Here is a 15,934-nt window from a genome sequence, read left to right on the forward strand (position 1 = left end):
ACTCTTTCCCTACATGTAGGTCCTAACACCTTGAGTCTTGATTTTTTCTGTAGCCTCTGGAGATCTTATGTTTATATTGAGCTTTGTTTTAGCCACATGATGTGCAGAGTGTTATCCTTTAGTTTTTAGGTGTCGGCCTAGATCTAGAGTGTGTGTGGGATCTTGTGTTATCTCCTAGCAAAGGGGTGGTTCCTTTGGTTCCACATGGTTAGGTGGTTTGATGCCTTATTCCATTGGGATGTTCTTCTTTGGATTCTCTTGTGCATGGATGTGGATTAGTATCTCTTTAGCTATGGATGGATACTTGTAGCAAACTGGTGTATATGATTCATATGGCATATGTATGTGTAGAATTCATGATGTAATTGTATTTGTAGTTGAGAGCTACGATCCTTGATGTAAATGGATATAGTATTCATATGTAATGGGAGATAATATATTAGGCAAACATATTGATTTATTCTTATTGTATCTTGGATCACAATGCTCATTAATGGAATTGGTTCTATAGATATGCATTTAGTGTTATGGAAATGTCTATGATAATTAAGGAAATGGATTAGTAATGTGGTAATTAGTATTGGAAATGGAATATTGATACTAGGATGTTCAATAAGTGATTGAGACTAGGAACATTTGGAATTGGTGTTTTAAAATGAATCTTAGGGGTTTAATGAGATTCACATTATTAATGGATCTATTCATGATAGATAGACTAGCGAGGTATTTTATGTATGCATGAAAAGAGAAAGGTTAGTTGAGTTATAATGCATTGGATCATGGTAGTTAATATGATGTTATGCTTATATGGATATGTAAGTAATGATGTTGAGGTACCCTACGGAAAGATTAATTACAGAGTTGTGTTTACTTTTGCTTGCGTATAATGATTTTATGTTTACGTTCATGATGAAAACATGAATATCTTGTTAATGGATGATAAATACATATGAGTAGTTAGTTGTATATGTTGCATTAGTAGTTTTTTTTTTTTTAAATTATGTCTATTTGCATATTAGATGGTTAGTTTCTCTAGGGTATTTTGGAAGACATTACATCTTTCTTCTAAAGAAAATTTACTTGTAGAGAAGATTATGTTATGGTATCTCTAGACAATTAAAATTAATATTTAATTAATTTAAGCTTGTCAACATAATTAATTGATATAATTGTGTTATCCTTATTCCTCTCAGTATTAACTAAATCCAATTTAATTAATGATGTCACTATAGTCTAATAATTAATTTATCAAATAAATAAATTATTCCCTTATTCCTCCAAAGTTCCTCCAATAATTATTTCTTCCAAACCCACTAAGTTAATTAATTCTAATTAATTAACCTAGTCATGTGATTCCTACAAATCACTTTTCCTAATCCCACTCAACCTAATTAATCCTTCCAACATCTCTCATAATCATGCTTATCATTATCCTTCAATTTTATATTCCCACTCATGTCACATCAACATTGAGTCTCTCAAAGAAATTCAAATTTCTTTGAATCCCTCAATGCATCCTTATTTTGGAATTTTTAATTCCTCATTTTGAAATTTAAATTTCTCCCCCCTTTCGCCAAGGAATTTTATATTCCTATTTACTTTCCCAATGCACCCTTGATCCATGCCTTCTATCTCAAATCAATCTCAACCCTCCATAAGGAAATCAATCTTGGCCCTTCATTGGCCTCCTCCAATCTATAAGTTGGATGATCATTTCCTCACAAAGGATCCACTTCTCATAGAATTCTCATGCTGCCCATTTTTCCTCTCTCTTCTTCCTTTAATATTCCAATTCAAATCCATCCAAAATCCTATCAAATCCAACCTATCTTGTTGAGCACTTGGAGAGAATTCCACATTCCCATCAAAGACCATTCCACTCAAGTGAGGAAAGGGTGCATTCTTCACTTCACTGAAGGTCCAATCCAAAGGAGAAGGGAGAATTAGTAAGGTATAAATAGTCTTTTTGTGTTTTATGTGTTTGGATGCTTTTTTTGCATACTAACCATATAATCTCACCTTGCTGATTTTCCCCTCTTCAGTATCAAAAGATTGGCCACATTAGAGAAAAGGCTCTAAGGAACTTGAAAAATAAAAACCTTATTGAAGGTTTGAATGATTGTAATCTTGATTTTTATTAATGTGACCATTGCATTTACTCAAGTTCTCATAAATCTTTTGGTTTGTTGGACCTTATTCATTATGATGTGTTTGGTCATATAGATGTTACTTCCATTGCAAAATATGTATATTATGTTTTATTTATTAATGATTATAGCAGATAGACATGGGCTTATTTTCTAAAGAGTAGATCTAAAGTTTTTAGTGGATTTAAATAATTTAAAGCAATGTTTGAGCTAGAGACTGGGAAGAAAATAAAATGTTTGACGACTGATAATGGTGTTAAATTTTAATTTAATGCTTTTGATAGATTCTATAGATTGTGGCATTCACAGACACAAGACAACTCCATTTTCCTTGCAAAAAGAATGAATATGATGCTGATTGAGAAGGCTAGGAGAAAAAATGTGTTGAAGTCATTGCCACTTCTTGGTACTTGGTTAATGTCTCCAACATCAGATCTTTTTGGATAAAATGCCTATGTACTAGCATGGTCAGGTCATAAGCCTGTATTGAGACATGATAGAGTTTTTGGTTGCAAGGCATATGAACATGTACTTAAGGAATATATGATTTTTTGGGAGAAGAATAATATAAAATGTATCTTCATCAAGTGTAGTTATAGTATGAAAGGATACAGTCTTTGGGACCTTGTTGCATAGAAGGTGATACATAGTAGGAGTGTTATTTTTAGACAAACTAACTCTCCTTCTATTAAATCATAGCCATAATAGACTACATAGGAGGGCATGATTCAACTTCCTTCTAAACCTAAAAGAGTTTAATAAAGACACCTAGATAGGCAAGAAGTTGACTTGAGATCGTCTATTTTTGAATCCTTGGAAGAGGAGGAAGAACCTCCAACTTACCATGTTTCAAGATCTAAGAGACATATAAAACCACTTGAAAGGTATTCACATAATGATTGGAGATGTATTTTTTCATTTAATGGTAATATGGATGAACATATATCTGTAGAAGAGGCATTAGGTATGAGTGATGCAAAACCACAGAAAATTGCTATTGATGAAGAAATGGTATCTATGAAAAAGAGTAATGCATGGGATCTTGTACCATTTTTTGAAGGACAAAAACCTATTGGGAAAATATATTTGTTTAAGGAAAAGATTGGTTCAGATGGATTTATTGAAGCAGTCATTGGTGACGAGGGACCTCAAAGAGATCAATTCAGACCAGTCAGCAAGAATAAACACAATGGAAACACAAAGATATGATGGAGGCAATGCAAAACATATTGTTTTATTGCATGAAAATTGATTATATCCAACCGGTAGCAACTGAGTTACAACATACCAGCTCATAGGCCTAGTAGAACATACAGAATAGGTCACAACTAGGACCTTGAATCATGAGATCTATCTTCTATGCATTGTCTATCTACCTAATTCTCTGATTGATTACATTGTAATGTGCAATTACAAATATATATATATTTATATATATCGGTCCAAAGGATCTAGTCGACCCATAAAGGACCAAAACCTGAATAACAAGACCTAACGTGTAAAATCAACAAGATCGGCCTCCGCCAAGAGATTCCTCCAGAAAATCCAAAGGATGAAATGTAGATTGCAGAAAAAGGTCGGCCACATGCCAAGGAACATCAGAATCAATGCACAAGGCTCTGCAAGCTTTAGAAGGGGTTCTAGTAGATTGTAGAAAAAGGTCAGCCACATGCCAAGGAACATCAGAATCAATGCACAAGGCTCTGCAAGCTTCAGAAAGGGTTCTGGTAGATTGTGGAAAAAGGTCAGCCACACACCAAGGAACATCAGAATCAATGCGCAAGGCTCTGCAAGCTTCAGAAGAGGTTCTGGTAGATCACCAAAATAGGTCCAGGAAACCGGTAACAAGAATTGTCAACTGGTAACATGACACCATCAAGGAAAATAATAGCGATATCTTCCCGAAAAATGATCCAAATGCGATACGGTCTGGAAATAAGAAAGATGATCAAGTCTTCAAGTAGAATACAACTCCATAGGATCCAGTGAGCTAGAAACTAGGACACACAGAAAAGAAAACTAAAACTACAAACACAAAGAAAAATAAAAATAAAATGCTTTTGGTTGATGCAAGATTGCTATGAACCGGGGATGCTCCTACATCAGACACCCGGTGTTATTGAAAAAGTGAGCATCTCACTTTGTCGAGGTTAGAGGAAAACCAAGGCGGTCTACCTTTGCCTGAGAAATCCAAGATGAAACTTCAAGTGGTATGTCCTTCCACTTCACAAGATATTCCTTATACTAGCTGCTCTGGGTACTACGCCCAATCCTACTGTCCAAAATTTCTTCAATCTGATCTGGTTCCTTCTAGGGAAACTATTTCTCCAAGTCTGCAATATTATCCTCACTAAATTCTGGTTCATGATACTCATGAAAATCTGCAATGTTAAACATAGGTGAAATACTTAGACTATCCAGTAACTCCACTTCATATGCATTTCAAGAACCAAACTTCCTCAAAATCCTACAAGGTCCAAACTTGTTCATTTGCAGCTTGTTATAAGTTACAATCAAGAATCTCTCTTTTCTCAGATATACCATCACTTCATTGCCAACTTCAATTTCCTTATTTCTCTTGTTCTCATATGCCTTCTCTTTATACTTGTTGTTCATGTCTTCCAAATTCTGCTTAATCTGAATATGCAAGGTTGCCATGTGATTTGCAAAATCTTCTACTTCTGAACTTCTTCGGTCTTCACTACTAATGTCTCTCAATTTTGATATACCTCTAGGATGTACTCCAGTAACAATCTCAAAAGGTGTTCTTCTGGTACTTCTATTCACTGGATTGTTTTAGGCAAACTCTTCTTGTGCAATGATCAAATCCCAACTTCTGGTTTTATCTCCCACTAAACATCTCAACAAATTTCCCGAACTCCGGCTAACTACTTATGTCTGTCCATTAGTCTGTGGATGAAAAGTAGAACTAAACTTCAAATCTATTTTCATCTTCTTCCAAAGTGTTCTCCAAAAATAGCCAACAAACTTAGTGTCTCTATTTGAAACTATGCTCTTAGGTAATCCATGTAATCTCACCACTTCCTTGAAAAATAGGTCTACTACATGCAATGCATCAAATGTCTTCTTACAAGGTATGAAATGAGCCATCTTTGAGAATCTATCCACTACCACAAATATAGAATCATTCCCTCTAGGTGTCTCTGGAAATCCAAGTATAAAATCCATGCTTATATCCTCCCAAGGACTTACCGGTACTATCAAAGTTTTATACAATCCCACATTCTGACTACTACCCTTTTCAACTTGACAACTCTACAACTCTACACATATCTCTTAACATCCTTATGAATTTGGGGTCAAAAGTACTGCTCACTCACCAATGCTACTATTTTGTCAATACCAAAATGTCTAGCTAGTCCTCCACTATGTTTCTCCTTTATGAGATTCTCCCTCATAGAATTCTTAGGTGTGCACAACTGAACTCCTCTTAATAACATCCCATCCTTAATGAAATAATCCAACCACTTGCTTCTATCTACCATAATCGGTTCTCTACATTCTTTCCAAGGTTCTGCAAAATCCAGGTCATCATCATACAAGGTATTCAAATCTTCAAATCCTAATACTGTCACTCTCATCTCTATCAGCAAATTCCTTCTCCTACTCAAAAGTAAGTGCACCAAGATGGTGAACAAAAAGGGGGGTATAAGTGGCCACTTTTTTATTTATTTTTATCTGAAAATAGGTAAACCTGAACTTCAAAGAGATATTTGAAGGTCATACACTAAAAGCTAGGAGTTGAGAAAAGAATAAGAATTGTAGTGCTCTAAATCTAGTTTCTAAACTGTAAATTTTTTAAAAAATTGGATAAGATTAAGAGGGTCAAACCTATCGCCCACGAAAAAATGGTCCAATTTTTTTCACAAAACATAACATAGCTGTTTCCATGCTCTACACAAAATATATAGTTAGATTTAGTATTTTGAAAAACCCTTTGTTAGGATGATAGGTAAGAGTGAGATCTAGAAGTTGTGTATTTTTTATAATTTTCCGTTGAGTATTTTTTTTAATGATTTTTTGAAGTGACCGCATCCTGAAAATTTGGTACATGTTCATGCGCTGAGCATAACTTGCATCAAAATAATAAAAAATGCAAATTTCTTTTTTTTAAAGTGTATAGAATATAGTGTAGAACAATAATATGTAATTTATTTTAAATTTGGTCAAGTATATCAAAAGTTATAAAAAAAAATGGTAGACTTATATCGTGAGGACTATCAAGGCATTGGTAAAGAATATTAAAGTTTAATATGCTAATGTTGTCCAAAAATAGAAAAAATTATATCGTCGGGAACTCATAAGAGGTATGAGATTATGGTGGTAATTTTAGAGATACCTACTTGATCATTTATAAACCTGATGATGACAAAGTCAAAAAATCATGTTGGAAGATGAAAAAATGTGTAAAGGGACAAAAATGGGGAGGAAATGGGCTTGCAAGCCTTAGGGTCATTTTCCAACCCTCTTACCAAACCAAAACCTGCACGGGTTTCAAAAAACAAAAAGTACTATTCATAGTTCTCCATAACCCACATGGGTTTTGAAAAACAAAAAGTATTATTCACAGTTCTATATAACTCATACAGGTTATGTAGAACTAAAACCATTATTTTGTGTTTTACAAAACCCATATGGGTTATGAAGACATAATAATGTATGCTTGTAAACTTAGCATTTACTAAACATATGTATAGACATACATATATAATATGTGTTTATGTATGTATATATGCATATCTATAGTTATATATACATATATTTATATAGATATATGTATATATGGTTGTATACATGCATGTCTCTCTTATTTTCCTATCTCTCTCATCTTCTTTCCCCCATCACCGTCTCTGTCACCCTTTTGTCCTTCTCCTTCTCTCTCTACCTCTCCTCTCTCTCTCTCTCTCTCTCTCTCTCTCTCTCTCTCTCTCTCTCTCTCCAATCTCCCTCCCTCTCCCTCTCCCCCTCTCCATATTCCAATCTCCCTCCCTCACCCTCTCCTTATCCCACTCTCTCTCTCTCTCTTTATCCTATTCTCCCCATCTCCTCCCTCCCTCTCTCCCAATATCCTCTCTCTCTCTCCCCTCTTCTTATCCTATTCTCTCTGTCTCTTCCTATCTCCTACTCTCTCTCCTACTCTCTCTCTCTCTCTCTCACACACACATTTTCCCAATCTCCCTCTCTCTCCCTCTGCCCCTCTCCTTTTCCCAATCTCCATCTCTCTCCCTCTCCCTCTCCCCCTCTCCTTATCCCAATCTCCTTCTCTCTCCCTCTCCCCCTCTCCTTTTCCCAATCTCCTTTCTCTCCCTCTCCCCCTCTCCTTTCCCTAATCTCCCCCTCTCTCTCCCTCTCCCTCTCCCTCCATCCCCCCTCTCTCTCTCTCTCTCTCTCTCTCTCTCTCTCTCTCTCTCTCTCTCTCTCTCTCTCTTTCTCTCCCTCTCTTTTTCCCAATCTTCCTCTCTCTCCCTCTCTCCCTCTCCTTTTCCTAATCTCTCTCTCTCCCTCTCCCTCTCACTCCATCCCCCTCTCTCTCTCTCTCTCTCTCTTCATATCCCCTTCTCTCTCTATCTCTAAGTCTCTCTCCCTCCCCCTCTCTTCCTACCCCCTACTCTCTCTCTCTCCCCACTTCCTATTTGGTTCTTAGTTCTGTATAACGAGTACGCGTTATGCAAAACTTATGCGAAAACTTCTAGTTCTGTATAAACTGTAGGTTTCTTAAAAATATAATGTTCCTCAAAACTTGTATGGGTCCTATACGAGGTTTGAGGAGCTTTTGATTTTTTATTATAAAAATATAATGTTTCTCAAAACCCGTACAGGTTTTGAGGAACTTTTTTGTTTTTTTAATTATTTTTGGCTAGGCTTGGTGTTACCAAGCCTAGCATGTTTTTGAATTTCCAGAACACGCACAGGTTATGGAAAATTTCAAATTTTTTTTGCATGTGGCCACTTTTCTATTCACAATCTTGGTGTACTTACCCTCAATGCATCAACAACTTTGTTAGATTTACCACTTGTATGTTTCAACACAAAGGTGTAACTCTGCAAGAATTTTACCCATCTCATATTTCTTTGATTCAACTTATTCTAACTGTTCAAATACTACAAAGATTGATGATTTGTATACAACATAAACTCTTTAGGCAACAAGTAATGTCTCCACTTCTTCAAGGCTTGAACTATGGCATAAAACTCTTGATCATACATTGAATATCTCCTTCAGGAATCATTGAATTTCTCACTTAAATAAGATACTTCTCTCCCTTCCCGACTCAAGACTGCTCCTATTGTTGTTCCACCTGCTTCACAATCCACTTGAAATACTTTATTGAAATCCGATAAAGCTAACACAAACTACTCAGTCTCTTTCCGCTTCAAAAGTTTAAAAATTTTGTTTGCTTCAATGGTCCACATGAATTCCTTCCAATCTCCTCTCATGGTCTCAGTCATAGGGTTACAAATTGAACTAAAATTTTGGATAAAATTTTGGTAAAAGCTAGCCAATCCATGAAATGATCTTACCTCTCCAATGCTTTCTGGTGTAGGCCATTCCAAAACTGCTTTCACTTTCTTAGGTTCCTAGTTCTGTATAACCCATACGCGTTATGCAAAACTTACTTGAAAACTTCTAGTTCAGTATAAACCGCAGGTTTCTAAAAAATAAACTTGTATGGGTCCTGTATGAGGTTTGAGGAACTTTTTATTTTTTATTATAAAAATATAATGTTTCTCAAAACCTGTATGGGTTTTGAGGAATTTTTTTTTTTTAATTGTTTTTGGCTAGGCTTGGTGTTACCAAGCATAACACGTTTTTGAATTTCCAGAACATGCACAGGTTATGGAAAATATCATATTTTTTTTTGCATGTGGCCACTTTTCTATTCACAATCTTGGTGTACTTACCCTCAATGTATCAACAACTTTGTTAGATTTACCACTTCTATGTTTCAACACAAAGGTGTAACTCTGCAAGAATTTTACCCATCTCATATGTCTTTGATTCAACTTATTCTGACTATTCAAATATTGCAAAGCTTGATGATCTGTATACAACACAAACTCCTTAGGCAACAAGAAATGTCTCCACTTCTTCAAGGCTTAAACTATGGCATAAAACTCCTGATCATACATTGAATATCTCCTTTGGGAATCATTGAATTTATCACTTAAATAAGATACTACTCTCCCTTCCCGACTCAAGACTACTCCTATTTTTGTTCCACCTGCATCACAATCTACTTGAAATACTTTATTGAAATCTGGTAAAGCTAACACAAACTACTTAGTCACTTCCCACTTCAACAGTTTAAAAATTTTGTTTGCTTTGATGGTCCACATGAATTCCTTCCGATCTCCTCTCATGGTCTCAATCATAGGGTTACAAATTGAACTAAAATTTTGAATAAAATTATGGTAAAAACTAGTCAATCCATGAAATGATCTTACCTCTCCAATGCTTTATGGTGTAGGCCATTCCAAAACTGCTTTCACTTTCTTAGGGTCCATCTTCAAACCATCCTCAAATATCAAAAATCCCAAATATACTAACTCATCCTTCATGAAATTACACTTTTTAATATTTATCAACAACTTTTCTTCTCTCAATCTCTACAAAACTTGTCTCAACTGTAACAAATGTTCTTATTTTGTCTTACTGAAAAACATAATGTCATCCAAATACACAATAACAAACTTACCCAATAATTTATTCAATACCTCATTCATTAGCCTCATGAAATTACTCAGTGCATTAGTCAATCCAAAAGGCATCACCAAGCATGCATATAGTCCTTCATTTGTCTTAAATGTTGTATTCCACTCATCACCTTCTCTGATCCTGATTTGATGATATCCACTCTTCAAATCTATCTTTGTAAAGTATTTTTCTCCACTCAAACAGTCCATTATGTCATCCATCCTAGGCAAAGGAAACCAGTATTTCATTGTGATCTTGTTTATTTATCTAGAATTAGTGCATCCCTTAAACAAATGAAAATATTTTTCTTTGGATAGGTGGTTTAAGAGATTGCAAACCATGTTGTTCCTTATGATAAACCACCTTAGATGTGACATCAAAGTAGACTTTTCTTACTGGGTATGTTCTTCATTGTCTTAACTGGTTGAAAGAGCTAAGCCTAAAAACTCTGCACCCTTTTATCAAAGGCTTATCCTTAGATTGTAAAATTTCCATCTAGCTTTATCTGTATCTAGTGGTCCCCTATATCTTCCCCTGATTGCTTGCCATACCCTAATCTTGTGATAGGGAACTCAGATGTCCCTATTATGAAACCTAACCCCAATGTTGCGTCCTTTTATAAACCCAATCTTGTTTCTACACATTTCAACCCTACAAGAGGGAAGAAGAAAAAAACTTCCTCCAATTTGCCTATTAAGGATGTAGATTGATGGTATGATGAAAGAATAAGTATCTGATAGACTACTGAGACGGGGGGGTGAATCAGTAAACTGAAAAACTGATACAAAATTCCCAATCTCAAACTTAAACTCACAAATTAAACTTATCAATAGAATATCACTGTCAAGATCAATACTCATAAGAATACTCAACATCAACATGTTGACTATTATAACAACTTGATAGTAAACAACATTCAACTTGTAAAATTCCAAATGCTTAATCATATATCAACACACTCCATCTCTCAATGCTTCTAGTTATCATGCCTTATCATAAGCTAATCAAATCAATAAATAAGATCATAACCACAAAAAACATTCACCACATGACACAAAATTTTATACATGGAAAACCCAAATAGGTAAAAACCACGATGAGATAAGACTTACAAGATAGCTATCTTAACTCTTCTTAAGTTCACCCTATTATGAGCCAAGCTTGTTAAAGCTTTTACAATAAGTCCTATTAAGAATTGATCCTATTAGGAATCACCTGATTACGGGATTTACAAAATGCCTTGATAAAAAGCAAATACCCTATTAGGAGTAACCTCAGTAGAGGATTTGAGAATCCGGGCTAATGGACCACCTTGTTAGAGGATTTAAGAAGTAACCAAGCTTATTAGAGCTTACCCAGTTAGGGGATTTCAATTATGTTGTAATTGTTAGAAGACAACATATTTTTCTTGATCTATCTGAATAGCACTACATTTGCTTGATCAAATCCTTTTAAGATTCAATCTGCCTTTGCTCAAACTATAGATCCATTCTCTGTTTAGGTAGCCACACACTCAACTGATTTCAGCCAACACTAAACAAAACAACTTCATCGACCTTAAATACAATTCAATTAGGTTGGTAACATAACAAAAACCTAATTCTCTCATAGAGATTACAAACAAATCGGTTCAAGTATGACCGTTGGATTTAAAAAGAAATCTATATACATTCTTCAAGAAAATTTCAACCGCTCCATGATCACCACTTCATCAAACTTGTAACTCATCACACTCTTTGCATTAGATGCAATCCACTTTTCTCATTCCCTAGACAATCAAACAAACATGCCAAAACAATTTAAACTTATCTTCTTACAATGATCACACGTGTCTCCATCATTACAGCTCAATGGATAATAAACCAACATAGCCATTCAACAAACTTAATCAGTTAGGGTTTAACAAAAACAACTGGTAGGGTTTACCAGTTACATAACATAGAAAGGGTTTAACCTTATACACTGGTTACCGATTCAACTCACAAACTTACATATTGATTTACAACATCTTCCTCAAATCTCTTCCTACTAGTTACAAGACAATATCAATAATAACAACAATATCAACAATATCATAAATACCATTACTGGTTCAATTGACATCAGTGATAACATAACATATCATTAATGCAATCTTCATGTAAATGTGAACAATCTCCCCCTTTGGCATTGATGGCAATACAAATATATACGCCTCTGATTGCTACTATGAATGGTGAGTACGAATCCTAGTTTATATTACCACTTATTCACCATGCTTTGTCTGTCTTTAGCCTGTCTCTGGTTTCGCTAGTTTCCCTTTGCCAATCACATAATTCTTCTCCTGAATCACATAGTTATTCTCCCCCTTTGACAACAATTCCAAATTGAAAGCAAAACATGTAGTTGCAAATTTTCACTGTGCATCACCATAAATACTGCAACTTGATGCTCCCCCTATGGAATACATCTACTTCTTCATCAATCCTTCTAAGATTTTGCAAGTAATTCAGGGACTGATGCAATCAGCATCATGCTCAACTAACTTCATGAAGAGGGACAACCCCCACCTGACTTCTAAGATAATCAAAAGTGGTCTTAGGTAGAGGTTTGGTAAAAATATCTACAAGTTGTTCCTTGGTAGAAACATTCTCTAAGATAACATCTTTACTTTCAACTTTTTCCCTCAAAAAGTGATACTTCAATTCAATGTGCTTGGTTTGTGCGTGCAAAATAGAATTCTTAGAAATATTTATAGTACTTGTATTACCACATAAAATCTTTATAGGTTCTGAGATCTTCATCTTAAAACCTTCCAAAATGTGCCTCATCCAAATAGCTTGTGTGCAATTCATATAAGCTACAACATACTCAGCTTCAGCAGTAGATTGTGAAGTACAACTCTGCTTCTTACTACTCCATGAAACAAGCCTTCCTCCTAGAAAGAATGCTCCACCAATAGTGTTTTTCCAGTCATCAACATTTCCTACCCAATCAACATCTGTGTATGCCTTCAAATCAAAGTTTCCTCCATATAGATACCATAATCCATAGGCAACAGTACCTTCCAAATACCTAAAAATTCTCTTGGTTGCTATCAAGTGTGCTTCCTTTGGATTCTTTTGGAATCTTGCAACTATACCAACCGCTTGGGTTATATCTGATCTGCTATGAACAATATAGTGTAATTTGCCAATCATTGACCTATATTCCTTTTCATCAACAGACTTAGATTCATCTTCCTTGGACAAATTGGTGTTCCAACTGGTTTATAGTCACTCATGCCAAAAGTCTTCAAAACCTCTTTCACATACTTAGATTCAGTAATGAAAATACCATTCTTCATTTGTTGTATCTGCAAGCCTATGAAATTTTTCATTTCCCCTACTAAAGACATTTCAAACTCTTTTTTCATTTCATCTGCAAAAATCTTGCTCATGACATCATTACCTCCAAAATTATTATCATCAACAAATACTTCACTGACCAATATTTCATCTCCTTCAGACTTGAGATAAATATTACTATCATGTCACTGGTTCTTACAAAGCCTATCTTCATCAGATGTGTATGAAGTCATTCATACCATTATCTGGGTGCTTTCTTTAATCCATACAAAGCTTTATACAATTCGCATACCATGTCTTTCTCATTTATCAAAGCATAACCATCTGGCTGCTCTATGTATACCTCTTATTCTAATATCCCATTGAAAAATGTAGACTTAACATCCATCTAGTATACCTTGAACTTATTATGGGCTACAAATGCAAGTAAAGTTCTGACACCTTCCAATATTGCTACTAGTGCAAATTTTTTTCCATAATCTTCTCCTTCTTCTTCAGCATAACCCTTGCAGACTAATCTTGCCTTCTTGTGAACTACAACATCGTCTTCATTTAACTTGTTTCTGAATACCCATTTAGTACCTATAACATTCTTATTTACTGGTCAAGGTACTAGGGTCCAAGTGTTGTTCTTCTCAATTTTATCCAATTCCTTCTCCATAGCTTTAACCCGATAATCATCACCAAATGCCTCCTTAGCACTTCTAGGCTTAATGGTGGAGATCATGCAAGAGTTATCTCTTATTCTTCTTCTAGTTAGTACTCCAACATCGTTATCCCAAATAATCTATTCAGGACTGTGATTCAGTCTTACATATCTAGGAATAACATGATCATTCTCTTCAGGTTCAGTTTCTTCATTATCATCTTCTTTTGAATTTATTTGTTCCAGTTGAACAAGTGCACCGGAATTTTCTTTACCGGTTTCTGATTTAATAGTTTCAGGTTCCAAAAGAAAAATGCAAGGATCTTTATCCTTTTTCTCTGAACTGGTTCCTTCTGAGACTTCAGGACATTTATCTACTCGAACATCAACACTCTCAACAATTCTCTATGTCTAGTTGTTGAAGCATTTATAGGCCTTACTCTTGGTGGAATAGCAAAGAAATATGCCTTCATCACTCTTATCTTCAAACTTTCTAATGTATTCACCTCTTTTAATAAAACATTTGATACCAAATATCTTAAAATAGTTAACATTAGGTGATCTTCCATACCAATATTCATAAGGGGTCTTGTCCTTACCTTTTTTCACAAGAAATCGATTCATTATGTAGACAACTATACTTATAGCTTCTTTCCAAAATATTTTCGCTAAACCTCCTTGTATCAACATTGTCCTAGTAGCTTCAACTACTAACCAATTGTTCCTCTCTGCAATACCATTCTATTGTGGTGTCCTTCATGCAGAAAGTTGCCATTTGATACCATTCTCATCACAGTACTTAGTGAATTCCCCAGAAGTAAATTCACTGCCTTGATCTGTTCTTAGACATTTTATCTTTTTGCCACTCTCTTTCTCAACTAAGGCCCTGAATGCCTTCAACTTACCAAAAGATTCATTCTTATCCTTCAAGAATGTGACCCACATAATCCTTGAACAATCATCAATGAAGATCATGAAATATCTATCACCTTGAATGCTTCTTATTCTTATTGGTCCACATAGATCTGTATGAATCAAATCTAACAAGTGCTCTACTGAGAAGGACTTGCCATTGAAAGTTGAAGAAGTCATCTTTCCTAACTAACATTCTTTGCAAAGAGTATTAACTGTTTTGTCCAGCTGAGGTAGACCTCTTACTATCTTGGACTTGCTCACTTTAACAATGTTATCAAAGTTTATATGAAAAAATCTCCTATGCCAAAGCCAGCTATCATCTATCTTTGCAATCAAATAGTTGCTAACTTTCAGATTAAGATGAAATAGATTACCTATGGTTTGTTTCCTGGTTGCAATCAATTCACCTTTGTTGTCAAAGATTTTGCACATACCATTTCTAAACTCCCATGGGTATCCTCTATCATTAAGTTGTGCCACACTCAAAAGATTGTGCTTTAGATCTTCAACCCAATAGACATCATTAGCACTACTCTTCCCATTAAGAGAAATAACTCCCTTACCTTTAACCATATAGGGTGAGTCATTGCCAAATCTGAAAACACCACCATCAAATTCCTTCAATGAAAGAAATTTGCTTTGATCACTGGTAATATGATGTGAACAACCACTATCAATGATCCAATCATTAGAGTTATCCATCCTGAACACCAGTGCCTTCTGATCTGATATCTATTCCTTAATAGCTACAAACACAATATCTTCACTAGCATCGTCATCAGATTCTTCATCAATGATACCACTATCAATACCAATAAGACAATCTCTCTTGCCTTTACCCTTATACTTTTTGAATTTGTCTCTCTTGTGTTCATTTTCACCATTAGGACAATTAGCTGCTATATGACCAATCTTGTTGCATGCAAAACATTTTAAAGGTAGTTTACCTTTATATTTACCAGTCCCTCTAGGTAGTCATTTTGCCAACAATGCTTCAAGCTCCACTAAGTTGTCTTCATCATCAGCATCTCTGTTGGATCTAGATTCATAACCATCACAAGTATCTCTATTTTTTCTCATAGATGTGTTAGAGACAAAAGCTTTGAATGTAGATTCTGATTTCTGTACACTACCATCATAACCATTTAATTCAAAAGTAGTAAGTTTGCCAATGATAGAGTCA

This window comes from Cryptomeria japonica, chromosome 10 (genome assembly GCF_030272615.1).
Source record: "Cryptomeria japonica chromosome 10, Sugi_1.0, whole genome shotgun sequence".
NCBI classification, from domain to species: Eukaryota; Viridiplantae; Streptophyta; class Pinopsida; order Cupressales; family Cupressaceae; genus Cryptomeria; species Cryptomeria japonica.